Source organism: Ranitomeya imitator, chromosome 1 (assembly GCF_032444005.1).
Source record: "Ranitomeya imitator isolate aRanImi1 chromosome 1, aRanImi1.pri, whole genome shotgun sequence".
NCBI lineage: Eukaryota > Metazoa > Chordata > Amphibia > Anura > Dendrobatidae > Ranitomeya > Ranitomeya imitator.
In genome coordinates, this window is record NC_091282.1 from 1,139,001,598 (window position 1) to 1,139,022,727 (window position 21,130).

Consider the following 21,130-nt stretch of genomic DNA (forward strand, 5'->3'; position numbering starts at 1 on the left):
ATACTATATACAGGAGGAGATGACACACAGATATATACTATATACAGGGGAGATGACACACAGGTATATACTATATACAGGAGGAGATGACATACAGGTATATACTATATATAGAAGGAGATGACATACAGGTATATACTATATATAGGAGGAGATGACATACAGGTATATACTATATACAGGGGAGATGACACACAGCAGGTATATTATATATACAGGGGAGATGACATACAGGTATATACTATATACAGGAAATGACATACAGGTGTATACTATATATAAGGGAGATGACAAACATGTATATACTGAGGTGAAAATGAAAAGGTGTGAGTGCAAAATGAGAGGAGTGAGGGAAAATAGTGGAGTGATCGGAAAATGACAGATGCGAGGTCGAAATGACAAGTGTTAGGGGGGTATGAGAGGAGTGAGGGAGAAAATGAGAGATATGAGGGGGAAAATGAAAGATGTGATTGGGAAAATGAGAGGCGTGATGGGAAAATAAGAGAAGTGAGGTGCTATAACTAACCACAGATATTTACTATGCCCAGGCAACGCCGGGTTCTTCAGCTAGCATATATATATATATATATATATATATATATATATATATGTCAGGGAGACACCTATATATATTTATATTTAATGCAGTGCTAGATAGCTTAAAAGCCGGTAATTCAATTGCCGGATTTTGATATCTCCTTCACAAACCCGACATGATATGAGACATGGTTTACATACAGTAAACCATGTCATATCCACTTTTTTTTTGCATATTCCACACTACTAATGTTAGTAGTGTGTATATGCAAAATTTGGGCGCTCTAGCTATTATATTTAAGTGTTAAATCGCGGAAAAAATTGGCATGGGCTCCCGAGCAATTTTCTCCGCCACAATGGTAAAGCCAGTGACTGAGGGCAGATATTAATAGCCTGGAGAGGGTCCATGGTTATTGCCCCCCCCCTCGCTAAAAACATCTGCCCCCAGCCACCCCAGAAAAGGCACGTCTGGAAGATACGCCTATTCTGGCACTTGGGCACTCTCTTCCCATTCCCGTGTAGTGGTGGGATATGGGGTAATGAAGGGTTAATGTCACCTTGCTATTGTAAGGTGACATTAAGCCAGATTAATAATGGAGAGGCGTCAATTATGACACCTATCCATTATTAATCCAATAGCATGAAATGGTTAAAAAACACACACACATTATTACAAAGTATTTTAATGAAATAAAGACACAGGTTGTTGTAATATTTAATTACACTCTTAATCCACCTGAAGACCCTCACTCTGTAAAAAAGGAAAAATAAAAAACAACAATGTCCCATACCTTCCGATGATCTGTCACGTCCCACGCTGTAAATCCATCTGAAGGGGTTAAATAATTTTACAAGCAGGAGCTCTGCTAATGCAGCTGTGCTCCTGCCAGTAAAACCCCAGCGAATGAATGACCTGTAGTTACCTGCAGTTGTGGTGATGCGCCCTCTGCTGGATGTCCTTCGAGCGTGGGAAAATATTCTGAAAAGTTCCCAGGCTCGAGTTCATATGAGGACATCCAGCAGAGGGCGCATCACCGAGAATGAAGGTAACTACAGGTCATTGACCTACATTCCATTCATTCGAGGTGAGAACACAGTATGCAGGGAGAGTAAAGACCAACCCCTGAAACACACCAACCACTCAATACATTGTGCACTGACAGTGCACTCTCTTGCCAGTTCATCACTTCTCATTGAAGTTGGTGAGGGAGTGCACTGTCACTTCGCATTGGAAAGAATATCACACAGTTACAGTACATGAGAACTTGCTCTGAGCATGTGTTGGATTTGACAACTGACGCGTGATAAGTAGAGTGGTGACGAGCATTAGACATTTAAGATTAAAATCCATGTTAGTTTCAGACCACCGCTTTAGGCAAAAGCAAATAAGAAGGTCCAGCACACCTGTTGGTATTTCTACAGTCATTAACAGACAAATATAACCCAGAATAAATACAATGCGCAGAAACACTGTAGTAAACAAATAAAACTAAAAAATTATCTGACGTTTTTCATCAAAAAAGTGTAAAGGCCATGCCACTGAGACAAGGTTTACTGCTTTACCCCATCTATTTTGAGGTCTGGATGCCATAAAAGAGGCGAGCCACTAGAGTTGGGAACCATCCTCATTGGCTATGCTTTGTCGCAGTGGAATGGCTTTTACGCTTTCTTGTAAAAAAAAAATGTCAGCTGTGTACCCTATGTCATTTACATTTGTGACTATTTGCTTACTGCAGTGTTTCTATGTCTTATGTTTTATTTCTAGGTCATAAAGGTCTAAAGGTAATGCAGTGCTCTATTCATTAACATACTTGAAAAATAGGATTGCTGGGGAAGAATATAGTGTCACAACATTGTATGGATATCTATTCAATTAAAATATTTAATGGGCAGCCGGCATTAACCCCTTCATGACTCGGTGTATTTTCATTTTTTCGTTTTCGTTTTTCGCTCCCCTCCTTCCCAGAGCCATAACTTTTTCCTTTTTTCCATCAATATGGCCATGTGAGGGCTTTTTTTTGTGGGACGAGCTGTACTTTTGAATGACTTCATTGGCTTTAGCATGTCATGTACTAGAAAACGGGAAAAAAATTCCAAGTGCGGTGCAATTGCAAAAAAGTGCAATCCCACACTTGTTTTTTGTTTGGCCTTTTTGCTAGGTTCACTAATTGCTAGAACTGACCTGCCATTATCATTCTCTAGGTCAGTACAAGTTCATAGACAGCAAACATGTCTAGGTTTTTTTTTATCTAAGTGGTGAAAAAAATGTCCAAACTTTGCTAAAAAAAAATTGCGCCATTTTCCAATACTCGTAGCGTCTGGGGTGGGTGAGGGCTTATTTTTCGTATGCCGAGCAGACTTTTTTAATGATACCATTTTGGTGCAGATACATTCTTCTGATCGTCCGTTATTGCATTTAAATGCAGCGTCATGGCGACCAAAAAAACGTAATTCTGGCGTTTCTAATTTTTTTCACGCTACGCAGTTTAAGGATCAGGTTAATCCTTTTATTGTTGATAGATCGGGCGATTTTGAACACGGTGATACCAAATATGTGTATATTTGATTTTTTTATTGCTTTATTTTGAATGAGGTGAAAGGGGGGTGATTTAAACTTTTATATATTTTTTTTCATATTTTTGAAAACATTTTTTTTCTCCATGGGAGACTAGAAGCTGGCACAACTCGATCGGCTTTGCTGCATAGGAGCGAAGCTCAGATCACTCCTATGTAGCTGAATTCCTGCATTGCTATGAGTGCCGACCACAGGGTGGCGCTCATAGCAATCCGGCATCAACAACCATAGAGGTCTCAAGGAGACCTCTGGTTGTTATGCCGATGCATCGCTGACCCCGGATCATCTGACGGGGTAAGCGATGCGCTCATTTCCGGCCCGATGGACAGAGCGGTAGTTAAATGCCGCTGTCAGCATTTGACAGCTGCATTTAACTAGTTAATAGCGGCGGGTGGATCGAGATTACACCCGGATTACATGTCCTGGCTTTGATGCGGGCTCACTGGACCAAGGGGTTAAAGGGGTTGTCCGACCATGAGGTACAAGTCTGCTCGCTGTGAAGATTCTCTGATGTGAGTGATTTGCACATTACAATAAAACGTCTCCGGCCTTGATAAATACACTTGCGGTCATGCGCCACCGCTTCCAGTACTGAAGAATCCTCGATGCTCAGTGAGTGTGCTGTAAGGCTATGTGCACACGTTCAGGATTTCTTGCAGAAATTTCCAGAGCAAAACAAGACATTTTCTGCAAGAAATCAGCATGCGTTTTTCTCGGGTTTATACTGGGTTTTTACCGCCTTTTTGATGCGTTTTGTTTTGTGGATTTTTCTGGATGGGTCCTAATGCAATAATGTAGTGGGAAATCCGCAAAAAATCTGCAAAATTAATGAACATGCTGCGTTTTTTTTGCGGAAAAAAACGCATCATGTGCACAAAAATTGCGGAATGCATTCTAAATTATGGGATGCATAAAGTGTGCGTTTTTTTCGCGTTTTTTATAGCGAAAAAAACGTGAAAATCTGCAACGTGTGCACACAGCCTAAGGCCGGCTTCACACTTGCGAGTTTTCCGGACGTAAGAGCGCAGAAACTACGTCCGTAAAACTCGCAAAAAATACGGCACAATTATTCTCTATGCCCCTGCTCCTATCTGCCGTATTTTACTGATCAGTATTATACGGCTTTCTACGGCCGTACAAAATCGCAGCATGCTGCGTTTGTCACCGTACTGCGCAAGAAATACGCCAATGAAAGTCTATGGAAGCGTGAAAAATACGGATTACACACGGACAAGCAGTGTGACTTGCGAGAAATACGCAGCGCTGTTAGAGAGAAAAGCCGGTAATTCAGTGCGGTGTACAGTAAAATCACACTGACAGCTTACAGTAGAATAGGTAGAATAAATGTGTACACATAGAATAGGTATATATATATATATATATATATATATATATGTCAGTGAGACACATATATGTATATATATTAATATTTATTCCAGCGCTATACAGCTTGAAAGCCGGTAATTCAATTACCGGCTTTTTCTTTCTCCTTCCTAAACCCGACATGATTTGAGACATGGTTTACATACAGTAAACCATGTCTTCTCTCCATTTTTTTTGCAGATTCCACACTACTAATGTCAGTAGTGTGTATCTGCAAAATTTGGCCGTTCTAGCTCTTAAAATAAAGGGTTAAATGGCGGAAAAAATTGGCGTGGGCTCCCGCGCAATTTTCTCCGCCAGAGTAGTAAAGCCAGTGACTGAGGGCAGATATTAATAGCCTGGAGAGGGTCCATGGTTATTGGCCCCCCCTGGCTAAAAATATCTGCCCCCAGCCACCCCAGAAAAGGCACATCTGTAAGATGCGCCTATTCTGGCACTTGGCCACTCTCTTCCCATTCCCGTGTAGCGGTGGGATATGGGGTAATGAAGGGTTAATGCCACCTTGCTATTGTAAGGTGACATTAAGCCTAATTAATAATGGAGAGGCGTCAATTATGACACCTATCCATTATTAATCCAATTGTAGTAAAGGGTTAAATAAAACACAAACACATTATTTAAAATTATTTTAATGAAATAAAAACAATGGTTGTTGGAGTATTTTATTCTACGCCCAATCCAGTCACTGAAGACCCTCGTTCTGTGTAAGAAATAACATAATAAACCAACAATATACTTACCCTCCGCAGATCTGTAACGTCCAACGATGTAAATCCTTCTGAAGGGGTTAAAACATTTTGCAGCAAGGAGCTTTGCTAATGCAGGCTGCTCCTCGCTGCAAAACCCCGGGGAATGAGTCTAAATATAGATCAATGAGCTATATTTAGCTTCATTTGCGGTGAGGCGCCCTCTGCTGGATGTTCATAGATCGTGGGAACTTTCCTAGAAAGCTCCCAGGCTTTCTAGGTAAGTTCACATGATCTATGAACAGCCAGCAGAGGGCGCCTCACCGCAAATTAAGCTAAATATAGCTCATTGATCTATATTTAGACTCATTCCCCGGGGTTTTGCAGCGAGGAGCAGCCTGCATTAGCAAAGCTCCTTGCTGCAAAATGTTTTAACCCCTTCAGAAGGATTTACATAGTTGGACGTTACAGATCTGCGGAGGGTAAGTATATTGTTGATTTATTATGTTATTTCTAACACAGAACGAGGGTCTTCAGTGACTGGATTGGGCGTAGAATAAAATACTCCAACAACCATTGTTTTTATTTCATTAAAATAATTTTAAATAATGTGTTTGTGTTTTATTTAACCCTTTACTACAATTGGATTAATAATGGATAGGTGTCATAATTGACGCCTCTCCATTATTAATTAGGCTTAATGTCACCTTACAATAGCAAGGTGGCATTAACCCTTTATTACCCCATATCCCACCGCTACACGGGAATGGGAAGAGAGTGGCCAAGTGCCAGAATAGGCGCATCTTACAGATGTGCCTTTTCTGGGGTGGCTGGGGGCAGATATTTTTAGCCAGGGGGGGCCAATAACCATGGACCCTCTCCAGGCTATTAATATCTGCCCTCAGTCACTGGCTTTACTACTCTGGCGGAGAAAATTGCGCGGGAGCCCACGCCAATTTTTTCCGCCATTTAACCCTTTATTTTAAGAGCTAGAACGGCCAAATTTTGCAGATACACACTACTGACATTAGTAGTGTGGAATCTGCAAAAAAAAATGGAGAGAAGACATGGTTTACTGTATGTAAACCATGTCTCAAATCATGTCGGGTTTTAGGAAGGAGAAAGAAAAAGCCGGTAATTGAATTACCGGCTTTCAAGCTGTATAGCGCTGGAAAAAATATTAATATATATACATATATGTGTCTAATGACATATATATATATATATATATATATATTTTTTTTTTTTTTTCTTTTTGGGACACATGGATCATTTCTATAGCGGTATGTTGGTTTTGCAAGCCTGCGAGAAAACCACGCAGTACGGATGCCATACGGATTACATACGGAGGATGCCATGCGCAAAAAACGCTGACACACCCTGCCTACGGAGGAGCTACGGACCACTATTTTCAGGACATTTCAGCGTATTACGGCCGTAATATACGGACCGTATTTTCATACGCTGAGTGTGAAGCCGGCCTAAGGGTTCGCAAGTCTGCAATTACAAAGAGTGACTGCAGACTTGTTCTCTAAGGTCGGACAACCCATTTAATATACATCATGCAACTCACTCAACAGAGGAATTGGACATTTTAAGGCTATGTTCACATGTTCAGGATTTCTTGCAGAAATTTCCTGAGCAAAACAGGACAATTTCTGCAAGAAATCCGTATGCGTTTTTTGCGCGTTTTTACCGCGTTTTTGGTGCGCTTTTTTGAAGATTTTTCCTGAGTTTCCCAATGCGATAATATAGTGCGAAATCCGCAAAAAATCCGCAAAATTAATGAACATGCTGCGTTTTTTTTCCGCGATCATGCACAGAGAAATTGCGGAATGCATTCTAAATGATGGGATGCATAATGTATGCGTTTTTTTCACGTTTTTATAGCAATTTTATAGCAAAAATAGCGTAAAAAACGCAAAAAATCTGCAACATGTGCACACAGCCTAAATGTATACAACTTTACATAATAAATAATGTTGTGCCATGTAGTCCTCATGGGACATATTGCTTAATAAATATTCCCATCTGTTTCTGTTGCGTAAGGCTAATCCTGGCATGTTATAGGTCTACCGTAGGGATAAGCAAACCGATTTGCAGGATTCAGATCAGACATTTTTTGTAGTTGATGATGAGGTTTGTGCACATGTCAGGATGAATTTTGATCCACTTCTCTTTGAAGATCATCTCTAAATCATTAAGATTTTGAGGCTGTCGCTTGGCAACTTGGAGCTTCAACTCCCTCCATAAGTTTTCTATGGGATTAAGGACTGGAGACTGGCTAGGCCACTCCATGGCCTTAATGTGCTTCTTTTTAGCCACTCCATTGTAGCCTTGGCTGTATGTTTTGGGTCATTGTCTTGCTGGAAGATCCAGCCACAACCCATTTTTAATGTCCTGATGGAGGAAAGGAGGTTGTCACTCAGGATTTTATGGTACATGGCTCCATCCATTCTCCCAATGATGCGGTGAAGTTGTCCTGTGCCCTTAGTAGAGAAACAGCCCCAAAATATAATGTTTCCACCTCCATGTATGACAGTGGGGATGGTGTTCTTTGGGTCATAGGCAGCATTTCTCTTCCTCCAAATACGGCGAGTTGAGTTAATCCCAAAGACCTCAATTTTTGTGTCATCTGACCAAAGCTCCTTCTCCCAGTCACTCACAGAATCATCCAGGTGTTCAGTGGCAAACTTCAGACAGGTCTGCACATGTGCCTTCTTGAGCAAGGAGACCTTGCGGGCACTGCAGGATTTTAAACCTTTAGAGTGTAATATGTTACCAATGGTTTTCTTGGTGACTGTGGTCCCAGCTGCATTGAGATCATTAACAAGTTCCCCCTGTGTAGTTTTAGGCTGATCTCTCACCTTCCTCATGATCAAGGATACCCCACGAGGTGAGATTTCGTATGGTGCCTCAGATCGATATCGATTGACATTCAGAGAGTAGCTGACAGCACAACTGGCAATGGGATGCCCGTCCTAGTCCCAAGGACCAAAGTGGAAGTGTACATACCCAAAAAAATGATGAAGGACAGCATCCAATCCAGGTGAAAAAAAACTTCTTTTATTGTGCCAAATGCAACGTTTCAACCATCAAAGGTCTTTTTCAAGCATGAAAAAGACCTTTGATGGTTGAAACGTTGCATTTGGCACAATAAAAGAAGTTTTTTTCACCTGGATTGGATGCTGTCCTTCATCATTTTTTCGATATCGATTGACAGTCATTTTGTATTTCTTCCATTTTCTTACTATTGCACCAACAGTTCTTGCACCAACTCCTTCTCACCCAGCGTCTTACTTATAGTTTAGTAGCCCATTCTAGCTTTTTGCAGGTTTATGACCTTGTCCGAGGCATCCTTATAAAGATCTTTGGTCTTGCCCATGTTGTAGAGGTTATAATCTGACTGATTAATTGAGTCTGTGGACAGGAGTCTTTTATAAAGGTGACTATGTAAGACAGCAGTGCAGGTAACAAGTTGATTAGGACTGTTTAACTGGTCTGTAGGAACCAGAACTCTTAATAGTTGGTAGGGGATCAAATACTTATTTTTCACTTTAAAATGCAAATAAATTTATATAATTTATACAATGTGATTTTCTGGATTTTATTTTTGATATTCTATCCCTCAATGTTAAAATTAACTTACCCTTAAAATTATAGACTTTGTCAGTGGGCAAACTTACAAAATCAGCAAGGGATCAAATACTTATTTCCCCCACTGTAGCTCCAAGTGTAAATATAGTATAATTCTTTTGATTCTCTAATTTATGTAGAGTAGCTTAGAAATCCATAGTCACGACCACTAGCAACTAATTGTCACTATATGAGTGGTCATAACCATGAATATCTAAGCTACTGCAATGCTCTGCACATGGGGTAAGCGACATAGCTAATCAGAAGAACTATACTAAATTTATAATTGGAGGTATTTGCTAACATTATTATTATTACACCTACTACATATTGGGATAGGATCTTGGAGATGGGAATATCTCTTTAATAAAATCTCTTTACATAAATAACATGTAAAGCAGTTAATACAAGATGGATCTGGATAAGTTGGAAACTTGGGCTGAAAGGTGGCAGATGAGGTTTAACAATGATAAATGTAAGGTTATACACATGGGAAGAAGGAATCAATATCACCATTACACACTGAACGGGAAACCACTGGGTAAATCTGACAGGGAGAAGGACTTGGGGATCCTAGTTAATGATAAACTTACCTGGAGCAGCCAGTGCCAGGCAGCAGCTGCCAAGGCAAACAGGATCATGGGGTGCATTAAAAGAGGTCTGGATACACATGATGAGAGCATTATACTGCCTCTGTACAAATCCCTAGTTAGACCGCACATGGAGTACTGTGTCCAGTTTTGGGCACCGGTGCTCAGGAAGGATATAATGGAACTAGAGAGAGTACAAAGGAGGGCAACAAAATTAATAAAGGGGATGGGAGAACTACAATACCCAGATAGATTAGCGGAATTAGGATTATTTAGTCTAGAAAAAAGACGACTGAGGGGCGATCTAATATCCATGTATAAGTATATAAGGGGACAATACAAATATCTCGCTGAGGATCTGTTTATACCAAGGAAGGTGACGGGCACAAGGGGGCATTCTTTGCGTCTGGAGGAGAGAAGGTTTTTCCACCAACATAGAAGAGGATTCTTTACTGTTAGGGCAGTGAGAATCTGGAATTGCTTGCCTGAGGAGGTGGTGATGGCGAACTCAGTCGAGGGGTTCAAGAGAGGCCTGGATGTCTTCCTGGAGCAGAACAATATTGTATCATACAATTATTAGGTTCTGTAGAAGGACGTAGATCTGGTGATTTATTATGATGGAATATAGGCTGAACTGGATGGACAAATGTCTTTTTTCGGCCTTACTAACTATGTTGCTATGTTACTATGTTACTATGTATGTACACATCGGCATACACATTTACATGATACTTTACAACTCCATTTACTTTGGTTTTGGTCTCATTTCCTAATTTACTTAAGCTTGTTAGTAATTTAAATGGATTCAGAGAAAATTACTCCTCCACTATTTTAATTGCAGAATCCAAATATAAAAACAGGGCAGGTACAGCAGGGATATAAACCAGCTTCATCACTCCTATAGTTCAGCTACCATTTGCTAGTGAAATCAATAGGCCTCTATAGTGTTTTTCGCAATTCTAAAATTTTGTAAAATAAGTCCATGTGTTCTGTAAAATTAAAATTGTTCAGCATTAAAAATCATGTTCTTGCTGTAGAATATTTTACATATTATGTACTTGATATTTACAAAGCCCTACGCTTTACTTTTTAGGACCAAATTTCCAACCCAATGTATTTTTGGCTTTCTGAGAGCTTAGCATCTCATCGTATGTGAAAGAACAAAATTGAGCAGCAATAATAAGATGTAAGTAATAAGTCATTTTTTTAGTTATTTTGTGGCAAGTTTGCAGTAGTTTTCCATCTTTGTTTTTGTGTTGAGACAATGATGAACTTTTAAATTAGCATAAAAATATGTCAAAATAATAGCTATAAAATAATAGTCTTTAAGGAAAATTATTGGTCCATATTAGTCAGTATGACTTCACAACCTAGTTTTTATCCTTATTAAAAAAATTCTAGGAAAAATACATTTCTATTTTATGTATTTAATTTGTAGTCATTATAATTACATATAATTACTATCATTAATAAAAAATGAGGGCACATAAAGGGATGGTCCAAAGGCAAAGTACGGTAAATTTTCATTCTTAATCCCTATCTGCTTTGTGCCATAGTCTAAACTATTTTCTAAAATACTTGCATTCAAAATTCCATATCCTTCCCTAACTACACTATCTAATGGCTTTTCTATGGTTTCCTTACCTCATTTTTGAGCAATCTTCATCTGAGAATCCCAGTGCATATTGGGATACTCAAAACAAGCATCATCAAGGAGTAAAGGATGCGGTCACTGCCGCAGCCTCTGCCCCCTCCCCAAAATGAAGCTTCATCAGTGATGCTTGTTTCAGAGTCTGGGCTAGTCCCTGTGTGATGTGCACAATGACAGTGCACTCTCTGTTGCCGGCTCAGATCAGCGGTAACTAGTTGACAACAGAGCGCTGTCAGAATACCCAGTGTGCAGAAACCAGCCCCACTAGTGACATCACTGGTCTCTGCACGCTGGGGACTAGACCAGCCAGATAGGGATTTAGAATTAACTTAATTTATGATAATATACAACATTTTAAATAATTGATATACATGCTTAGTATTAATGTTACAATTTAAATAAACTAATTACATACAATTAAAAAAAATTAATATGCAATCGTTATAAACATTGGCACCCAATGGGGCAAATTTTTTTAAAGAATCTAAAAGAATAATCTGCATTTCTTTACCTTTTTTGCCAATGTAGTTTCCAAAATGAAAACTGTGCTGTGATTGGGCAATGTAGTAATATTTCTTTTAGACAGTTTTGATCATTAAAGCCGAGAGTCTCCATAGCTGCATATAATAAAGAACCTGTAGGCACTCTGTGTGCTATAGTACGGTGCCTATAAATGGCTCGGTAGAGAAGCAATACTCTTAGAGGATATAAATCCGATGGTAACAAAGCACTTTTTTTTTCTCCTTTGAATTTGGTCGGACAGAAAAGGGTTTTATATTTGATCTCAATAGACCAAAAATGAGGGTGTTATGGAAAAAGGGAATACCTGGCATTTTTCAAATATGAGATTTGGATTTTTCATATATATAATAGACATGTGGCTAGCTTGATTGACATTTGCACAGCAGGTTGAATAGTAAATCAAAGAAATATTTAAAGGGAATCTGTCACCCCATTTTTGCCGCTATAAACTGCGGCCACCGCCATCAGGAGCTTATGTACAGCATTTTGTAATGCTGTAGATAAGCCCCCGATGTAACCTGAGAGACAAGACAAACAAGTGAGATTATACTCACCCAGGGGCTGTTCCGCTGCGGTCCAGTCTGATGGGCGTCGCAGTCCGGGTCCGGCGCCTCCCATCTTCATGTAATGACATCCTCCTCTTTGCTTCCCGTCGCAGCTCCGGTGCAGGCGTACTTTATCTGTCCTGTTGAGGGCAGCACAAAGTACTGCAGTGCGCAGGTGCTGGGCCTCTGTGACCTTTCCCGGCGCCTGCGCACTGCAGTACTTTGCTCTGCCCTCAACAGGGCAGACACAATACGCCTGCGCCGGAGCCGCAACAGGAAGCAAAGAAGAGGACGTCATCGTAAGAAGATGGGAGGTGCTGGACCTGGACCGCGACACCAAGCAGACCGGACCGCAGCCGGAAGCCCCTGGGTGAGTATAATCTAACTTGTTTTTCTTATCTTTCAAGTTACATCGGGGGCTTATCTACAACATTACAGAATGCTGTAGATAAGCTCCTGATGGCGGTGGCCACAGCATATAGGCCAAAAATGAGGTGACAGATTCCGTTTAATGTTAAGATTAACATTGACAATTATCTGTGAATCTATGAAATATCTCTAGGGAGATTTCTGGTCTTCATCATATTGTTTTCTAACTGAAGGCAGTTAACCCCTTACCGGCATCGGACGTACTATACCGTCCGATGCCGGCTCCCCTGCTTTGATGCAGGGCTCCGCGGTGAGCCCGCACCAAAGCCGGGACATGTCAGCTGTTTTGAACAGCTGACATGTGCCCGTAATAGGCGCGGGCAGAATCGCGATCTGCCCGCACCTATTAACTAGTTAAATGCCGCTGTCAAACGCAGACAGCGGCATTTAACTACCGCTTCCGGCCGGGCGGCCGGAAATGACGTCATCGCCGACCCCCGTCACATGTCCGGGGGTCGGCGATGCGTCTCCATTGTAGCCATAGAGGTCCTTGAGACCTCTATGGTTACTGATTGCCCGTCGCTGTGAGCGCCACCCTGTGGTCGGCGCTCACAGCACACGTGCAATTCTGCTACATAGCAGCGATCAGCAGATCGCTGCTATGTAGCAGAGCCGATCGGCTAGTGCCTGCTTCTAGCCTCTCATGGAGGCTATTGAAGCATGGCAAAAGTTAAAAAAAAAGTTTAAAAAAATGTGAAAAAAATAAAAAAAACATAAAAGTTTAAATCACCCCCCTTTCGCCCCAATCAAAATAAATCAATAAAAAAAATATCAAATCTACGCATATTTGGTATCGCCGTGCTCAGAATTGCCCGATCTATCAAATAAAAAAAAGTATTAACCTGATCGCTAAACAGCGTAGTGGGAAAAAAACTCGAAACGCCAGAATTACGTTTTTTTGGTCGCCGCGACATTGCATTAAAATGCAATAACGGGCGATCAAAAGAACGTATCTGCACCGAAATGCTATCATTAAAAACGTCATCTCGGCACGCAAAAAATAAGCCCTCAACCGACCCCAGATCACGAAAAATGGAGACGCTACGAGTATCGGAAAATGGCGCAATTTTTTTTTTTTTTTTTTTAGCAAAGTTTGGAATTTTTTTTCACCACTTAGATAAAAAATAACCTAGTCATGTTTGGTGTCTATGAACTCGTAATGACCTGGAGAATCATAATGGCAGGTCATTTTTAGCATTTAGTGAACCTAGCAAAAAAGCCAAACAAAAAACCAATGTGGGATTGCACTTTTTTTGCAATTTCACCGCACTTGGAATTTTTTTCCCGTTTTCTAGTACACGACATGTTAAAACCAATGATGTCGTTCAAAAGTACAACTCGTCCCGCAAAAAATAAGCCCTCACATGGCCAAATTGACGGAAAAATAAAAAAGTTATGGCTCTGGGAAGGAGGGGAGCGAAAAACGAACACGGAAAAACGAAAAATCCCCTGGTCATGAAGGGGTTAATCTTGCAGAATGACTCCGTTCAGCATAGTATCACTGTTAATTAAATGGATAAAACCAACAATACGTTACTAAAACAAATTAAACAATGCTATGCTTATCTAGTAAAAAGGTAAAAGAATAAATGATCTCTTTTATATGTCCTTGCTCGGTGAAACAGACATTCAGCGTCATAGTTTCCTCATACTTAGACCAATAAAAATGGCTCCCGAATGTTGTCCTCCTACTATGTGATATCAGCTAGTTCTGTTTTATAGTAAAAGCATTGTAAGGAGAAAATCAATGGGAATAATTGTGATAAAAAGCAGAAACAAGCTCTCCCTTATAAATGCATGAATAATTATGCAAGTTATCTATAAATGTTGGATAATACTACAAGCCCTTGACACAGATAGTACATAAAATATATACAGCATGTATATATTATGTAACATTAATAATAATTTAACTCAAATTGCACATGAACTAAATTGTGGAGGAATCATTCTTGTCTTTGACTGAATGTTTTGGCAGAATTAGAATTATTGACACAATTATTTTATTTTTTCTAACTATATTTCTGTTTATTTTTTATTCATATGAGTAACTGATGAACGATTATTGAATTTTTGAACATTTTTTATTTACCTATTATTATTATTACTAGATGGTGGCCCGCATCGGGTATTCTAGAATATGCATGTCCAAGTAGTATATTGCACAGCCACGTAGTATATTGCCCAGTTGAAGTAGAAGAAAGGAAAAGGGAATATCCAGCACGTCCATCCAGTGTAAGTAAAATATCCAAAGTTTATTGAAGCATTTTAAAAAACAATATCAAAAAAGAGAGAGAGAGACTCTCTCTGCCTGACGTGTTTCTGGCGCACCACGACGCCCTTAGTCATAGGAACCGTTCCTATGACTAAGGGCGCCGTGGTGCGCCAGAAACGCGTCAGGCAGAGAGAGTCTCTCTCTCTCTTTTTTGATATTGTTTTTTAAAATGCTTCAATAAACTTTGGATATTTTACTTACACTGGATGGACGTGCTGGATATTCCCTTTTCCTTTCTTCTACTTCAGCTGAAATCACCAGCAGGTACAGCACCCACCAGCTATATTGATTTGCAACGGCTTACAGATGCATGTCTCGGCGTGTCAAGCTCCTAACTTTCCCTCTCCCCCTCCTCTTTTCTTGAATGTATATTGCCCAGTCACGTACTATATTGCCCAGTGACGTAGTATATTGCCCAGTCACGTAGTATATTGCCCAGTCACGTTGTATATTGCCCAGTCACGTAGTATATTGCCCAGTGACGTACTATATTGCCCAGTCACATACTATATTGCTCAGCCACATAGTATATTGCCCAGTCACATTATATATTGCCCAGTCACGTAGTATATTGCCCAGTCATGTAGTATACTGCCCAGTCACGTAGTATATTGCCCAGTCACGTAGTATATTGCCCAGTCACGTAGTATACTGCCCAGACACATAGTATATTGCCCAGTCACGTAGTATATTGGCCAGTCATGTAGCATATTGCCCAGTCACGTAGTATATTGCCCAGCCACATATGTGACAGGTTAAAAAAGACTTAAAATAAAAATAAACATATACTCACCTTCCGAGGGCCCCTTGTAGTTCTGGCGCTTGTGTGCAGTGCACGCGGTAGCTTCCGGTCCCAGGGTTGGTATGAGCAAAGGACCTGTGATGACGTTGGGGTCACATGACTGTGACGTCATGGCAGGTCCTTCTCGCATAGCATCCTTGCCACTGGAACCTGCCGCTTGCACTGCCGAGGAGAGGGCGCAACGTCGGAGGGTGAGAATAAGGGTTTTTTTTTATTATTATTATTATTTGTAACATTAGATATTTTTACTATTGATGCTGCATATTAATAGCTGCGTTAATGGAGTGCATTACACCACGGTCCATTAATGCTGGCATTAACCCTGTGTGAGGGCTGACTGGAGGGGAGTATGGAGCGGGCACTGAGTGCGGGGAGGATGGAGCGGCCATTTTGCCACCGGACTGTGCCCATCGCTGATTGGTCGTGGCTGTTTTGTCACGACCAATCAGCGACTTGGATTTCCATGACAGAAGCCGCGACCAATGAATATCCGTGACAGACAGAGGGACAGACAGAAAGACGGAAGTGACCCTTAGACAATTATATAGTAGATTATAGCGCCAATTATTTCATGGGCTTTACATGTGAAAAGGGGTATACATAATAAAAAGCAAGTACAGTCATCACCATCACCAACTGAAAGAGAAGAGAGGGTCTTGATAGTGACGGTTCAGTCTACAAGGTTCTGCAAAAGGGATATTTTCACATTTGGAACTTATGCGGATACCGGGGGGAGGTCCGACTTCTGTAACACACACCGATACCAAGAAACAGGGCTAAAGAGCTAAAGACCCTCATGTGAATGGAGCATTGATCGATCATGTGCACTGCCACTCCATTCATTTTTATGGAAGTGCAGCTCTTGGCTATCTCTGGCAGTCCTATTAAGAATGAATGGAGCAGCAGTGCGCATGGTCAACTACTGCTTTACTCGCAAGGGGCTCTTGAAAGCTTTTGCTCTTGGGATTGGTATGGCTCCCAGTGGTTGAACTCCCAGCAATGGAAATAGCATCTCCTATCCAAACTTGAGAATACTCCTTTAATTGTAAGCAGAAAGAAGCATCAGTACCAATGCCTGATTTTGCAGTTACCCTTATCTCAGATAAATGGTATGGTTAGAAGACGTAGACTATGTAGGCTGGGACCAAGGACATGGCCTTTACCTGTAAACCATCTTGTCCATGCATGGTACGGCAAGCCACGGATCCAGATGGTGTAAATACAGTGATGGCACAAGTGCATCAGGGATTGGAAGATTCTATTAGCAGAACATTTATGAAAGACTAGATGGCAGCCCGATTCTAAAGAATCGGGAGTCTAGAATCCATATATACTTGAAATTCGGCAGGAGCTTGAAGAGCAACGTCACTGGGCCCGCCTCCACACAGTAGAAACTTGCTGTGAGGTAAAAATTCAAAAATCACACCAAAATGGCGGGCGGAGTGTGTCACAGTACGGCACGTTTCTGATTGGTCGCTCGCAGCAGGCGGCAACCAATCAGACACTGGACACTGTTGACGTCACTTATCTCCGGACATTAGCTCCGGACATTAGCTCCGGACATTAGCTCCGGACATTATCTCCGCACATTAGCTCCGGACATTAGCTCCGGACATTAGCTCCGGACAAAGCCACGGAAGTTGGCACAAATTGCAGGAAGTAGTATTCTAGGCAATTAATCTCCGGACATTAGCTCCGGACATTAGCTCCGGACATTAGCTCCGGACATTAGCTCCGGACAAAGCCACGGAAGTTGGCACAAATTGCAGGAAGTAGTATTCTAGGCAATTATATATTAGATGACCTGATTAGAGATGGGATACTGAAATAACCGCTAAATAGCCAATTGTAAGAACATGTATTTCCATGCCATATATTATGTACTGTGGCTTGTTTGCGGTCAGTTGAAATGTTTGCAGGCCCTTGTGGATTGTTATTTGTGCAGTAAGTCAAAATTTATTCTTTTTGGAAAAGCAATGAACTTTAAAACCCAAAACTAAAAAAATATGGCCCTATCATCAAAGTATTTTCACCATATTTCTTGCGTAAAATACATTGAAGAGTCACAATTTTTGGCGCAATACGAAGTTGTGCAAAAAATTTTTTGTTATTTTCACGCAAGAACCGCCAAAGTGGGCAAAGCATAGATGGGACAGGCCATGGCAAAGCTCGCCTGACAAATTCTTCAGAAGTTACGTCACCTTAGAGGCACCAGAAATGTATGTTAGTCACTGACTGGAGTAACATTTTTGGCATGTCATTCACCAGTGATAAGATGCACCAAATTGATTAAGTGTCGTACGCATTTTAATGAATTGGATATCATCTTATTACTGCACACCCTTCATTAAGCCTGGCATACGTAACGCCAATCTTAAAAAACATGGCCCGAAGTCTTCTGATATTCCATAGGTAGGTGAGCTGGGTAATTCAGGTGGTCTCAGATTACTACATAGAGCTTTCTACAAGGCAAGGTAGCTAAACCTTTTAAGTAAAGAGCCATTCATATCAAGGACATCTTTCAAGTTACAAATGTATATGTAAGATTATTCTGACTGGATTTCTCATTTTACAGCTTTAAAATCAACAAAGATTTCTAAAAAAAATTTAAATATAGGAAAACCGTCTTTGTCGCCCATAGCAACCAATCACAGTTCAGCTTTCATTTTACCAGAACACTGTAAGAAACAATAGCTGAGCTCTGATTGGTTGTTATGGGCAACAAAAACAGATTTTTTTTAATTAACAGCTTTGAAAATGGATACCAAAACATTATGGAAGTCCTCTATGTCTTAAAATTTTTACGAAATGTCTTCCCTTACCGTTCAGTCACTAATTACATCTGTACCAAGGTTTCTCTTTAGTTTAGGGTCACACGAGCATATAAAAAATCCGACAGATTTTCATCCAGAAAAGTGGGACAATTTTTTTCTCTTTCGTCATCTATGTGCAGTCATTTTTTTGTTTTCAGCTGGTATTAATCAATTACAGGACTATTCACAGTTTCCTATGTTACACAATTGTAATGAATCCGTAAAAATCGTGTGCCATACTGTGGCTCCTTATGGCATCAGATTTTTTTCTCGCACCCATCCGAATTTGAAGTAAAAGAACAGATAGCACTGCGCTGCCAAAAGTATAAGATGCAGTAGGAGACTGGGGAGATGTAAATGCGGTTTTTATTCATCAAGGCGTTTCGATAAACATCTGCTTCTTCCTCAGGACAAACCACAATAATAAAAAAAGGTGGGGATGAATGGAGGGATAAGAAAGTTAAAAAAAATATAAAAATATAGAATATATATTCTTATATTTATATTTTTATATCTATTTTACTTTCTTATTTCTCCTCCCAACCCTCCTTTTCGTGTATTCACATCAAACTTATCATTAGTTGAGCTCATACACTTTCATACATTTTTTCAATACAATGACGTGGTGACCCGGAGTAACAGGCCAAATTGCCCTCCGTCCAGATTAAACCCGGATTTAGTTTGGCCTAATCCAGAGTATACCCCAGCCTGTTACAGCAGTCATATGATTTTAGAAGGCCGTTATTGCGCGCCTCTTTGTTTAATAAGTTATCTACTTATTCTACCATCTTGTGAGTTGTCCTTTTATTATTGTGGTTTGTCCTGAGGAAGAAGCAGGTGTGCTGCGAAAACTGCATTCACTGTACATTTCTGTGGTCTCCTACAGCATCTTAACATAGTAACATAGTAACATAGTAACATAGTTAGTAAGGCCGAAAAAAGACATTTGCCCATCCAGTTCAGCCTATATTCCATCATAATAAATCGCCAGATCTACGTCCTTCTACAGAACCTAATAATTGTATGATACAATATTGTTCTGCTCCAGGAAGACATCCAGGCCTCTCTTGAACCCCTCGACTGAGTTCGCCATCACCACCTCCTCAGGCAAGCAATTCCAGATTCTCACTGCCCTAACAGTAAGGAATCCTCTTCTATGTTGGTGGAAAAACCTTCTCTCCTCCAGACGCAAAGAATGCCCCCTTACACTTTTTGCAGCTCGGATTTATCTCCACCTTCATCCTAATTCCATAAGATATGCCTTATTGTGGATCTGCAGGAGCCAAATTTTTCGAGCCAACATGGGGGTTGTGACTTTCTCACCCTTTTCAGGTGAGAATTTTCTCTGCCTCTGTTCCTCATTTTAACCCAAAAAAAACCTTATTGCGCTCATTATCTTTACAGTTTTCATTACAGTCGGAGTTACTCATATGTCTTTTGGCATTGAAAATGGCTACCATTACAGCTTCTATGAGACTCTCCAGAGTTCTAAAATTATGCTTTATGGCAAACCTGGCTCAGGCCATTGGCTCAGTGACCTCCATTCAGTGCTGACGTATCCAGAACATTACGTTAATAATCTCCCCGTAGTCTGTAGTAAAGTGAGGAGCACATGCCTGCCTCCATCACAAATCAGTATGGTGCTGCAGTGCTTTTATGTCAAGGGTTGTGACAGACACATTGTGTGCTGTGAGATCGCACTAAGGCATAGAAAACTACAGTAAATTGCGATGTTCAGTCATTCTTTTTTATTGCATAGTGCATCAGATGTTTTTAGCTCAAACAGCTGCTGTTCATCCTTTTCCCCTGGTAAAAGATATACAAACTGTGAACGTCTAAAAATTTAACATTTTGAAATGTTTTTCTATCATAATGTCTGACTTAAACTTTCCCAGTTAAGACTCTGTTCACATTAAAGGGTTATTACCATCTCCAAGATCCTACCGCAATATGCAGTTGGTGTAATAATATTAGCTAATACCTCCAATTAAAAATGTAGCATAGTTCTTCTTATTCATTATGTCGCTCACCACATGTGTAGAACATTTCAGTAGCTTCGTTATTCATGATTACGACCACTAACAACTAACTGATTGTCACTATATGAGTGGTCGTAACCATGGATACTACTGCAATGCCCTCACATGGGGTAAACAACATAGCAAATCAGAGGAATTATACTACATTTGTAATTGGAGGTACTTGCTAATATTCTTATTGCTAAATTTACTACATATTGGGATAGGATCTTGGAGATGGGAATGCCCCTTTAACCCCTTACCGGCATCGGACGTACTATACCGTCCGATGCCGGCTCCCCTGCTTTGATGCAGGGCTCCGCGGTGAGCCCGCACCAAAGCCGGGACATGTCAGCTGTTTTGAACAGCTGACATGTGCCCGTAATAGGCGCGAGCAGAATCGCGATCTGCCCGCACCTATTAACTAGTTAAATGCCGCTGTCAAACGCAGACAGCGGCATTTAACTACCGCTTCCGGCCGGGCGGCCGGAAATGACGTCATCGCCTACCCCCGTCACATGATCGGGGGTCGGCGATGCTTGTGAATGGTAACCATAGAGGTCCTTGAGACCTCTATGGTTACTGATTGCCCGTCGCTGTGAGCGCCACCCTGTGGTCGGCGCTCACAGCACACGTGCAATTCTGCTACATAGCAGCGATCAGTAGAT

General features: G+C 40.8%; 1 protein-coding gene across 2 annotated transcripts in view; it reads left to right on the forward strand.

Moving 5' to 3' along the window:
- KCTD8 (potassium channel tetramerization domain containing 8) overlaps window positions 1–21,130 on the forward strand; it is a 254,466-nt gene that overhangs the window by 225,704 nt on the left and 7,632 nt on the right. The window contains exon 2 of one of the 2 annotated variants that reach the window (XR_011317001.1): window positions 10,501–10,593. The exons of the other annotated variant lie outside the window; for it this stretch is intronic. The gene's annotated coding sequence lies outside the window, so the exon portion shown is untranslated. The remainder of the gene's footprint in view (window positions 1–10,500; window positions 10,594–21,130) is intronic. 2 annotated transcript variants of the gene reach the window in all.